Raw genomic sequence first — 13,240 nt, forward strand, 5'->3', positions numbered from 1 at the left:
CTTTCATGGAGCTGTCCTAAAAGGCTGTTCCAGAGTCCCATTCATGTTGAGCGGCACCTCGTAGCACCTTCTGGAGCCGATGGAGGTGGGGTGACTGGTGCCTTGGCACCACCTGTCATAAATACACAGCAGACCAATGGCCGTCTTCCCTACCCATAATCCCACGTAGCTGGAACCGCTCTGTGTTTCCCAGAACAGTTCCAGGTGCATGGGGGATTATGGGTAGGGAAGACGGCCATTGCTCTGCCGCATTTTGAGCTGCAGATGATGGCTCCGAAGGCCAAAGTGGCCCGGTGAGACTGTCACGGCTCTCACCAGCCGCCCCCTGATGGCTCTGCCAGCTCCCGCTGCCCTGACAGCTCCCATTCAAGCCAGGTGGCGCAGCGCAGCGCTCCTCCAATTATCCTTCCCCGCGAAGGGTTGGATTTGGCGCCTCAGAGCCGGCCGCGGCACATTCAGAAAGGTACGTCTCTAGGCGTAGGGTGGAGAACCTCCACCTTTACAGTCGGGCATTTTCCTTACTCAAGAGGGCCTGTCATCTCGCCTTTACCATGCAATGTGTGGTATGAATGAAAAATAAAGGTGACTTGACTTGAGATCAGCCATGAGCTTATTGAATGGGGGAGCAGGGTCAACGAGCCGGATGGCCGACTCCTGCTCCTGGTTCTTATGAAGAGTCTATTGCCAGTATAGAGAGGCACAGAAAGTTTCACGTAAAGCGCACTGACCACAGTTTATGAGGAGAAAGAATGTACATGAAAAGAGAACACGAAAACATGCAATAAATATTCATAGTTGGCTGCAGTACAAAAAATTTGCTGTTGTCAGCAAGGCAAACCTAGAGTAGCAGTGAGAGGAGAATGTTACCAGAGTGATGGGGGGCCTTTATGATGACAGCTGCCTTCTGGAAGCAGAGGCTCTTTCTGCACGTGTAGTTATATTTTAAGATCAAAATTCCTTTATTATCACGATTCCTTTACTTCCTACAGATCAGAGGTTCATGACCTTTTTTTTTCCCACTCACATATCATCTTAAGTAATCCCCTACTAACCACAGAGCATCCTATGCCAGAGGTGCTCTGCGGTTAGTAGGGGATTAGTTAAGGTGGACAAAAAAAGGTTGAGAACCACTGATGTATAGATGCTGAGTTTCACCAGCTCTCTTGTGTACTGACCTACAATCCCAGCATCTGCACACGTCCCTTTATCTTAGTACCTTAATTGTACTGTGTTATGCGGTATAAAAAACATTGGGGGAAGGAACCCATCATCTTTATGTGACTGAAATAAAACTCCAGACCCCACACCAGGGATGAATTTTAAGCGGTCTACTCAGTTCAAGGGCAATTCAAAATGAGCAGGACCTTGGAAATGTTGCACACCTCCTGGGCGTTTATCAACAACAAGAAAAACATTTTGATTCACATTGTTCTAAAGCTCGCACTTCCCCTGGAGATAGATGATCGGGCTGCCTCAGCTAGGTTGGGAGCTGTTAATGAGCACAGTGTACGGTCGCAATGAACCATTAGGAAGTGCCTCGTGAATTCATGTTTCTGGCAGGTGACATCGAGGAGAGAAGTGGGGCCCACTGAAGCATTTGTCAGAAGCCACCAGCTTTCTATTTGCTATGTCAGCTTCTCATCCCACAAGTAATCAAACTGTTGAACTGCCTCTGTTCCACAGGCAGTCATTAGAATTTGTTGTTGGCTCTCGACTGTGCAGTGTTTGCAAGAATGGAAGCAAGCAAAGAAAGGATGCAGTGGCATTGGAGAGAGCTCAGAGAAGATTCACAAGAATGATTCCTGGAATGAAGGGATTTGCACATGAGGAACATTTGACAGCTCTTGGACTACATTTCTTGGGGTTCAGAAGGTTGGGGGTGGGGGGGAGCTCATAGACGCATTTTGAATGTTGGAAGGCCTGGAGAGAGTAGATGTGGCAAAGTTGCTTCCTGTGCTAGGGGAGACTTGATCAAGAGGGCACAACTTCAGGATTGAAGGGCACCCATTTAAAGCGGAGGAATTGCTTTAGCCAGAGAGCAGTGAAACTCTGGAATTTGTCTTTCTTTTTCAATCACACATATTATAGTAAACAATACATGAGGGAAATAAAATACAGAATCAAACAGTAAAAACAGAAACATCAACACATTGCAATATATAAGTGTAACATTATAACATATTGAACAATATTGTCACTTTCTCCTCAATTTGGAATATTCAAAAAAGAGAGAAAAAAATATTGTTAAACCCCATCTAACCTACCAAAATAAACAAAAAATAACAACAAAAAAAAAGGCCGGGCAGCCTAAAGTGAGAGTTCACGACAACAGATCAATACAAACTATTAATCTGGTCCTTGCCAATAAAAAGCCCAGAAATGAAAGAGCAAACTGTATCAAAATGAATATATTCCCAAATTTACAATAGCTCCTCCAAACTATTCCAATGCCATTACCGCAGAAATTCTTTCAAAACTTGAATAAGTTCATTAGGAAGTTTCTTTGGAAAGGTGAGTTTGCCAGAATGCCATGGAAAAACTAATTTAGAAATATCATGTGGGAGGTTTTGTTAGGTCTGCTTTGTTCATGAATGAGTGAGTTGTTAGAAATTAAAGTACCTTTAAAGAAATTGCTCGAGACAAAAATTGAGAACAAAGAACATTTATTACTACAACAATGCAAAGTTGGGTGCTTCCCCTTACCCTGGGAATACACACACATACTGGGGCTCACCCAACTTTTATACAGTTGATTTCAGTATAGGAATACCCTCCCCCTTACATTCTTCTGCCTCCTGCTGGAGAGGTTTGGCATTAGGTAATCCTGCCTGCCTACGTGCAATTTCAGTATACTTGGAGAACCGGGGGGGGGGGTATCCTGTCGGTGTCCCTTCATGTTATTGTCCTTATTCACACCTTCCTGATTCTCGGGGCTACAGTCTCTTGATATGCAGAGTTGACTCATTCTATCTAGGGTTGGCTAATTTCATATGTATAAATCTGTGTATGGTTAGCTAATTAGATATGTAGGACTTGGTACTTCTGTCCAGGGCTAGGAGACCCTTATCTGATCCAGACTACCTCAACTTCCTACATTCTATTGTTCCTTACCACTCCTTATCTTAGTCTTATGGTCTTGTCACAAAGACTAGAAGATTCTTATGTTAATCGTGCTGACTCTGCTTTCCTGCATCCTAACCCCCAAGCTTATCCTGTTTGTACTGGTTACAGCCATTTACTGATGAACTTTAGTTTCTTCCATGTTCATAATTTTAGATCAATTTTCCCATCTCTCACAGAGTCAAACACCAGACTGAGTCGAAATCAAGGTTCTTTGTTCTTTATTGCCGGATTGTAACACTTGCAACTAACAGTGTTAGTTGGAGAAGGCGCATTCTGCCGTTATCAGCAAGTGGTGTTTTTTATATACCTTAGGATACGTACTTAGTAAATTATCATACCATGACATTGTCCAATGAATAAACTGTTGCTATCCCTCTCTGCTAGCCTCCTGCACATCATTCTTGTTAGTGCAAAGCTTATCTTGAGTGTACAAGGTCACATCTGCATTCTGTTACTCCTTAGTACTGGGTGACTCCTTCTCCGGTCCCATCTCATGATGTTTTTACTTTACAGTTTACAACTCCCGAATTTCAAATATTACTCTTGGACGGCCCAGGTGAAATTTATTACTTCCCTCTTTGACAGAAGAGTCTACCCCTTCATGGGTGGAAATTGAACTGTACAAAGTCAGAGAGAAAGTAGCAGAAGATTTTATATACAAAAAGGATACTAAATCCATTTCTGCTCAAAAGGAGGCATCATTAATTAAGGACATTTTGAATATTTGGCTCAAGCTGAACAATTTAATTGGATCAAGAAAAAAGATAACTCCAAAAATGCCTTTGATTCAAAATAGATTAATTCCTTTAACAATAGATAATTTAATTCCACATGTCTAGTCCTCTAAAGGGATCAGATATGTTGAAGATTGTTATGTGCAAGGGCAATCAATGTCATTTGAACATTAAAAAAATACAATACTCATAATAAAACAATCTTCTGCTACTTTCAATTAAGACCTTTTTTCAGAAGCGAATGAGGACCGACCATGATTCTACCTTTCTTTTCTTTGGCTTGGCTTCGCGGACGAAGATTTATGGAGGGGTATGTCCACGTCTGCTGCAGGCCCGTTGGTGACTGACAAGTCCGATGTGGGTCAGGCAGGCACGGTCGCAGCGGTTGTAAGGGAAAATTGGTGGGTTGGGGTTGGGTGTTGGGTTTTTCCTCCTTTATCTTTTGTCAGTGAGGTGGGCTCTGCGGTCATCTTCAAAGGAGGTTGCTGCCCACTGAACTGTGAGGCGCCAAGATGCACGGTTGGAGGCGAGATCAGCCCACTGGTGGTGGTCAATGGTGCAGACACCAAGAGATTTCTTTAGCCAGTCCTTGTACCTCTTCTTTGGTGCACCTCTGTCACAGTGGCCAGTGGAGAGCTCGCCATAGAACACGATCTTGGGAAGGCGATGGTCCTCCATTCTGGAGACGTGACCCACCCAGCGCAGTTGGGTCTTCAGCAGCGTGGATTCGATGCTTGCGGACTCTGCCAGCTCGAGTACTTCGATGTTGGTGATGAAGTCATTCCAATGAATGTTGAGGATGGAGCGGAGACAGCGCTGGTGGAAGCATTCTAGGAGCCGTAGGTGATGCCGGTAGAGGACCCATGATTCAGAGCCGAACAGGAGCGTGGGTATGACAACGGCTCTGTACACCCTGATCTTTGTGTGTTTCTTCAGGTGGTTGTTTTTCCAGACTCTTTTGTGTAGTCTTCCAAAGGCGCTATTTGCCTTGGCGAGTCTGTTGTCGATCCTTGCATCAGACGAAATGGTGCAGCCGAGGTAGGTAAACTGGTTGACCGTTTTGAGTTCAGTGTGCCCGATGGAGATGTAGGGGGGTTGGTGGTCATGGTGGGGAGCTGGCTGATGGAAGACCTCAGTTTTCTTCAGGCTGATTTTCAGGCCAAACATTTTGGCAGTTTCTGCAAAACAGGACGTCATGCACTGGAGAGCTGACTCTGAATGGGCAACTAAAGCGGCATCGTCTGCAAAGAGTAGTTCACGGACAAGTTTCTCTTGTGTCTTGGTGTGAGCTTGCAGACGCTTCAGATTGAAGAGACTGCCATCCGTGCGGTACCGGATGTAAACAGCGTCTTCATTGTTGAGGTCTTTATTGGCTTGGTTCAGCATCATGCTGAAGAGGGTTCTTCCAAAGTGCAGTGAAATGGAGATTCTGATTTGAAAGGGCATCACAAAGAAATTTGCATAAGTAATGCATTTTTTTTAATACTTCAATCGGGAGCTCCTAAGCAGGAGTTATATAAATCAAAACAAAGATGGGAATCAGACTTGAATATTAGTATTGATGATAAGCCCCAGTCTGACTTATGACAGGACTGCATGTCTAATAAAATTAATGTAAGATATAGACTAGCGCAACATAACTTTGTGGATCAGCTCGATCTTACCCCGCAGAAGTTGCATAAATTAAGTTCTAATAAACCCAATCTGTGTTTTAGATGTGGTGAAGAAACGGGAACCTTTTTACCTTCCACTTGGTCGTGCTCTAAGCTCTTGGGAAGATTTAAGAATTTTATTTAATCAGATTATTGGGAAGCAATTGCTGCAAAGTCCTGTATTGTTTCTCCTAGGAAATATGGTGGACATAAGACATAAAATGAGTCTGTCCAAGTGCCAATTAGAATTTCGTAAAATTGCACTGGCAGTAGCCAGGAAATGTATTGCAGTTAACGGCAAGTCTAGTTCCCTTCTGGGCATAGCCCGATGGGATGTTCCCCTGGAGAAAACTACTTTCAATCTAAGGACGGAGTATAACATATTTGTGCAGGGATGGTGGCCCGACTTGCACAATCCAGGGTCAAATACTTAAGACACTTTATTCTATTTTTGAAATTTCTATCTTTTTTTCCCATTTTTGAGATCCAGGTAAGAGACAAAGTTGGATTTTCTAAATTGGATTCCAGATCCCGACAGTTCCTTTTCTTTCTTCTTTTATCTCTCTTTTTCTTTTCCTTCGTTCTATTTTTTTGCTCACTTTTTCTTTCCTTTCAATTTCTTTTTTTCTTCTTTATCAAGATTTTTTTCTCTTTGGCAGAGGAGGGATGGGGTTGTTTTGTTTTTGGAATTTGGGCAACCTGTATCAATGATTCTTTTTCATTTATTAACATGTATTTGTGATGGTTGAAATTAAAATAAAATATTTTTAAAAAACAACCAATATCCAAAATAGTCTGGAAGGTAAGTCAATATACAGATGAACTCATACAAAAATAGTTTATCAAATTTAACAGAGGCACCAAAAGTGCAACTTCTAATTTTTTCTAAACTTAAACATGACATAACTTGAGAGAGCCATTGTATCAAAGTAGGTGAATTAGGATCTTTCCATTTAAATAGAATGGCTCTCCTGGCCGACAGTGTAATCAAGGCTACAACCCGATGTGTAGAAGTGGGAACTTGACCCACCCCTGGAACTATAATTCCAGAAGTAGCAGCCAACGGATTAGGTTGCAATCTAATCCCCAGTATAATTGACAAAGTCTTGAAGGTATCTGTCCAATACCTCTCCAAAACAGAGCAAGATTAAAACATTGCGTCAGTGTGGCCACTTGTGATTTACGTCGATCATACAAAGGACTAACATTAAGAAAGATATGGGCCAATTTATCTTTTGACATATGAACCTGGTGTACCACTTTAAACTGAATCATTGTGTGTCAGGCACATAATGAAGAGGTGTTAACCATTCCAAAAATCTTTGCCCAAATTCCACTGGGAGAAGTGACTGAAGTTTCAATTCCCAAACTCCTCTAATTTTATCAGTAGAGATTGATTGGATTTTAATAAATTATTGGAAATATTATCTATTAAACCCTGATGAGAAGGATTCAAATGAAAAAGTGTATCAACCAAATCAGATTGATGTGATATAGGAAAGTTTGGTAATATTCAAAAATTTCTAACTTGGAAATATCTAAAAAAATGTGACTTAGGTATATTATATTTGTTAGATATTGTGTCAAAAGACATTAAACATCCATTCTATAAACAGATAAGAATTTCTTCCCATGGGTGGCTGTGGAGGCCAGGTTGTTGCGTGTATTTAAGGCAGAAATTGATGGAGATCTGAATAGTCAGGCTATCAAAAATTGTGAGGAGAAGGCAGGGGAGTGGGGCTAAGTGGGAGAATGGATCAGTTCATGATGGAATGGTAGAGCTGGCTCGATGGGCAGAATTGCCTAATACTGCTCCAATGGTCTTATAGAAACATAGAAACATAGAAGATAGGAGCAGGAGTAGGTCATTCGACCCTTCGAGCCTGCTCCGCCATTCAACGAGATCATGGCTGATCTTAAAGTTCACTACCCCGTCCCCGCCTTCTCTCCGTAACCTTTAATACCCTTATAGTGAAGGGTCTTATAAAGAAAGGTGTTTGGGCTGCTCAAGGGGCTGTTGATGTGCACGATGTACAATCACAAAATTAACTATTAGGAAATGCCTCGTGTTCCTGACAGTTTATATTGAGGGGAAAAAGAGGTCCCACTGGAGGACTTGTCAGATGCTCCCCGACCCCAGAGGTAAGCAAGTTGTTGAACTTCCTCCGATCGACAGGCAAGAATTAGAATTTGCAGTTTCCTCTCTGCTGTGTAGTGTTATAGATCAGGATGCTTGCAAGAATGGAGGCTATGCAGCCAAAGTGGCAGTGGGGAGTGGGAATGATCAGAAGAACTTAGAACATTTCAGCACAGTACAGGCCCTTTGGCCCATAATCTTGTGCTGACCTATACAGTACATACCTACTCATCAATCTAACCCTTCCCTATCTCACACCCATAACCTTCTATTTTTCTTGCATCCATGTGCTTCCCTATAGTAGCAGCCTCCACCACCAACCCTAGCAATGCAATCCAGGGGTGCTGGTGGAAAGTAGTTTAATTGTTAAGAACTTACAGCATGGGCCTTGGTTGGACATAAGAGCACACCATTCAATTATTCCTCAGAGTTAATATTACAGTCCAGTAAAAGACCTCCCATCCATCCAACATCTTAAAGGACCCCCATCTCCCTGGTCACAACCTGTCCCCAGTGCTCCCTTCAGGCAGAAGTTTCAGAAGCCTGAAGTCTAGCACCTCTGGGTTCAAGAACCCTCTTGCCGACAGCTATCAGGCTCTGTTACATTAATCAGGGACTGCTTCAACACCACACAAAAGGATTTTCTGCACTTTTTTTCACTTTAGGATTACTGCGAATAATTATTACCGATTATGCATTGCCATTTTTAAAAATGAAACTAAAAACAATTTTAATTTAGAGATTCAGCGCAGTGACAGGCCCTTTTGGTCCATGAGACTACACTGCCCAATCAACCTATAAACCCTGTATGTTTTTGGAGGGTTTATTTCCTATGATATATTTTCATTACTCTTACTTGTTCAGTGGCAGCAAGTAAGAATTTTGGTGCATATGTACCTTGTCCAATGTGTACGACAACAAACATTATCGTAATTGGGATCTTGGAGATGAATATCAAATATTAACAGCCCCCCAATTGGCGAAGGGCCAGCATTTCTTTCTCCAGCCGTGACCTGCTGTGGGGACATGCTGCACAACTTGCAGGAGTGCTTGCAGTGCCTGTTGAGCGGGAGCAAGCAAGTGTTGCTTGTGTTAAGAATATTCTGCATCTGCTCCCACACCTAACTAATTAGCGTGCTTGCTCCCTGGAGCCCAGGTCAGGAGTGTGATAGCTGCTGTCCAGGTGGACTTCATTAATTGATGGGCCCCGTCCCTTGGTGAGGCGGGAGATTGACAAGGCATCGGAACCTGAACTGCTGACGACAAGTTTGGACTAATTGCTTCTTCCAACACTTATTCCCTTTTTAATTTTCATCTTCCCCGCATCCATAACCTCCTTGCAGAGGATCTGCAAAAACATTTACTGAAATGGATTTCGGAATGATAGACCAGTTGTGTGAAAATAGAAAGACTTGCATTTTATAGCACCTTTCACATCCCTTTTCAGAAAGTCCCAAAGTGTTTGACAGTAAATGGTGTTTTTGATGTGCATTCCCATTTCATAGTTCAAAGTTCAGATTTATTGTCAGAGTACTGTGACAGAGTATATAGAGTATATAGATATGTTTTGGGGAGATAAACTGGGAAAGGTTTGTTAGAGTTGGTCACATACAAACACTTTAAAACAGATCATATTTGAAATACTGGAGCTCTTCCCCATGCTCGACATACTGGCTCCACAGCTTTTGCAAGAGCTTTAAAGAGTGCTCAAGAGACTTCACTAATGGATTGTTGTTTAACAAAGGCAACAGACGAAAGAGTTTGTTGGAGCCTCTGCTGTCTGGAAGAGAGGTTGCTGTTGTAAGAGAGTCATGTTGTTTTGCAAGCAGAGAGAGAGAGAGTGTCAAACAGGCTTTCGCTCTCTCAGAGAGAGAGAGAAAGAGAGAGATACAGAGATCACTTGACAATGTTTACAGCCAGCAGAAGTAGCTGGGACTGGAACAGGACAAGCTGGCAAGCCCATTTGGAAGATGGCCTAGTCAAAGCCCTTGTGGTTCATGCAAAAGGAATGTTTCATTTGGATTAAGTGGAACAGAAAGGAATTCTATGGTGACCTGAAAGAAAGAGGTTATCATCTGGAGAACCCTGATGGGGCAAGTTTCGTCAGCAAGACACTGAAGTGGCTGATGGAAGTACATCAGTTGTGAATGTCCTGGAACAACAAATCTCTCTCTGAAAACCGACAAGAACGTTCCTGAGCAGTAACCATTCACCTTTCAAGCACCAAAGCCTGGTGAACTTTATACATGTTAAATTCTGTTCACAGCATAAGAGTCGCCTGCAACCAGTGAACTTGGAGGAGTAAGAAGTGAGATTGGACTGTGAAGCAAAGAACTTTTCTGAACTTACACACACATTACACACACGTGTGCTTAGAATTAGAAGGGGGTTAAGTTGGGTTAGTTAAGTTAATAGTGATGTTAAAGTGTGATTCTGTTTTCATGTTTAAAGATAATTAAAAGCAACTTTTGTTTAAGTAACCCTTTGTCTTGGTGAATATCTATTGCCGCTGGGTTTTGGGGTCCTCTGGGGTCTTAACTGATACATATACAAAAGAGAAAATTACAAGCAGACTGACCGTCCAAATACAGAAAAAATAAATCTTCAATAATATATAATGTGCAACAAGGACTCTCTGAAATAGTTTGTAATTGTTTAGGAGTCTGATGTGGAGGGGCAGCGACTGTTCCTGAACCTGGTGACATGAGTCTTGTGGCATCTACACCTCTTTCCTGATGGCAGCAACGAGAACAGAGCGTGTGCTGGGTGACGTGGATCCTTGATGATCGCTGCTGCCCACCGATGGCAGTGTTCCCTGTAGATGTTCTCGATGTTGGGGAGAGATTTGCCTGTGATGTCCTCATAATTTGTAATGTAGAATGACTACAGAGGTCGAGATTGCTGGAATGTAAAGAGGACGACACTGGTTATAGCAGAGGGCCAAAGGTTATAGCAAAGGACCCAGAGGGAAGTTGCCTTAAAGTGCAAGGGAAGCAGATTTAATTGGAATAGGAGTGTGAGCATGAGGCTGTGGAAGGTGCTCTGTGGGAAGTATATTGTCCAGCTGCATCACATCTTGGTTTGGAAACTCGAGTGCCCAGTAACGCAGAAGGCTCCGGAAGGCGGCCAACCGAGCCAAGTCCATCACAGGCTCCGACCTCCTCCTGACCACGGAAGATCATCTATGTGAGGCACTTCCTCCAGAAAGCAGCCAAAATCGTAAAGGACTCCCATCAACCTGATCACGATCTCTTCACGTCGCTACCTTCAGGCAGAAGGTACAAAGTCCTGCAGTCTGGCACCTCTGAGGTCAAGATGTGGGTTTTTACAACAACTATCAGGGTCTTGAATCTTCCCATAAACCTCTCTGGGACCAGCAAAATGTCCGTCTGCATGATTGAAAAGTCATATTATTTTGCACTCACTGAAACTCTTTCTGGCTCATGGCATAATGTAGTAATTTAATTAATAATTTTGTCATCAGTTTGTCTTATGTGTCTTATGTGGCTGAAGCAAGTAAGAATTTTGGAACAGTTTTACATTGTACTTATAGATAAAGCAATGAAATCTCATTCTTATATGATGGGGCAATGGGAAAAGAGAAGAATGGGACTAATTGGGAAGCTAGCATAGACATGTCAGACCAATTTGCCTCCTGCATGGTTCTTTGGCTTGGATTTTCATGCTGGACTTTGATTCCAGAGATGATGCACTCATTCCAATGCATCATTTAAGAGAGAGTGAGTTATATCCAATGTGAGATGACTAAAGAAGAACAAAGGATTTGCTTCTCCCAATTCACAGAGTATGGTCTATTTATCCGAGTCTGCCCTGCCATTTAATCATGAGCTGATCCATTTTCCCATTCAGCCCCACTTCCCGGCCTTTGAGGCCCTGGCTAATCAAGAACCGATCAATCTCTGCCTTGAATGCACCCAACGACCTGGCCTCCACAACCGCCTGTGATTACAAATTCCACAGATTTACCACCGTCTGGCTAGAAAAATTCCTCTGCACCTTTGTTCTAAGTGCACGCCCTTCCATCCTGAAGTTGTACCCTATTGTCCTAGATTCTCCCGCTGTGGGCAAAAACTTTTCTATGTCTATCCTATCCATGCCTTTCATCATTCAAAATGTTTCAAGTTGATCCCCCTCATTCTCCCAAATTTCAAGGAGTACAGGCCAAGAGCCATCATACGTTCCTCATATATTAACTCTTCCATTCCCAATCCCGTGAACGGTCTCCAAAGTCAGCACATTCTTTCATAAATGAGTAGCCCAAAACTGCTCACAATCCTCCACGAGAGGTGCCTTATAAAGCTTCAACATCACATCCCTGCCCTTGCATTCTATTCCTCTTGGAATGAACGCCAGCATTGCATTTGCCTTCTTCACCATCAGGCCGTCCTGCACGAGGTCCCTTTGGGTAGTTTCAATTTTCTCCCTGTTTAGCATAGGTCTGACTTGGAGCATCACCTTTCCATTTCCTGCCACAGATGCTGACTGACCAGCTGAGTTTCTCCAGCAGCCCATTTGTTTTTGCTCTAGATTTCACTGCCTTGTATCTCCAATTTTACTGTTGTTGGCTATAAGTTAAATGTTGGCTGCAGGTCACAGGAGATAACTCCCTCAGATCCCAATGTCAATACAAGTTTTGAATTAACTTAAAAGGGAAGATGAAGCTCATGGCAGGCCATTCGCCCCACTATATCAATACTTGCCCCAAATGTGCTTTTGGTTAGTCCTTTATCCCAGATCTTGGGCTGTTATAGTGTATTGTGTGAATATCCTGGTGGCAAATGCCCTGGCCTCCACTACCCATTCAAAGAGTGTGTTCTAGTCTCCTAACGTTCATGAAATGGAATGGTTTCTTTCTCAATGTATCCCTGATTTCACTTAACTCAATTCTTTTCAACCTGTCTAGGTCTCTCAGCATGTTCAACACATCAATTAATTCACTCTTCATTCTCTTTAACCCCAAAGAAAACAGTGTGAGCCAAGTCAACCTCTCCTCATAGGAATCTTTCCCTCCCACATGTATCCATCGACTACATAGAACATATCACAGACCCTTTGGCCCTCGATGTTGTGTCAACCTATATATTCCTACCAAAATTAACGAAGCCCTTCCTACCTCAAAGCCCTCTATTTTTTTTTTCATTCTTACCTCTTACCCCTTCTTCCTCTCTTCTCCTGCCCTCCCCTATCTTTTTATTCTGGGACCTACCAGTTCTTTTTGGTACCTGATGAAGGGCTCAGGAACGAAACGTTGGTTACCCTTTACTTCCTATGGATGGTGCGTGGCCTGCTGAGCTCCTTCAGTGCACTTGTGGATGGCATCAGCATGTACAGACTTTCTTGTTTAAAGACATACTTATAAACCTCCTCTGTACCATTTATTGGGTTAATTTAACATCTCATCTGAAAAGCAGTACTTCTGACAGCACCAAAGTGGAGGTTAACCCAGTTAGTGCGATTAAATCATGATCCACACACCTGTGTTACAACTGCACAAGATGTTGGCGAGACCACACTTGTAGAACCACTGGTTGCCCAGTTGTGGGAAGGATGTGATTAAGCTGGAAAGACTGCAG

The sequence above is a fragment of the Narcine bancroftii genome, chromosome 7 (genome assembly GCF_036971445.1).
Source record: "Narcine bancroftii isolate sNarBan1 chromosome 7, sNarBan1.hap1, whole genome shotgun sequence".
In the NCBI taxonomy this organism is placed as follows: domain Eukaryota; kingdom Metazoa; phylum Chordata; class Chondrichthyes; order Torpediniformes; family Narcinidae; genus Narcine; species Narcine bancroftii.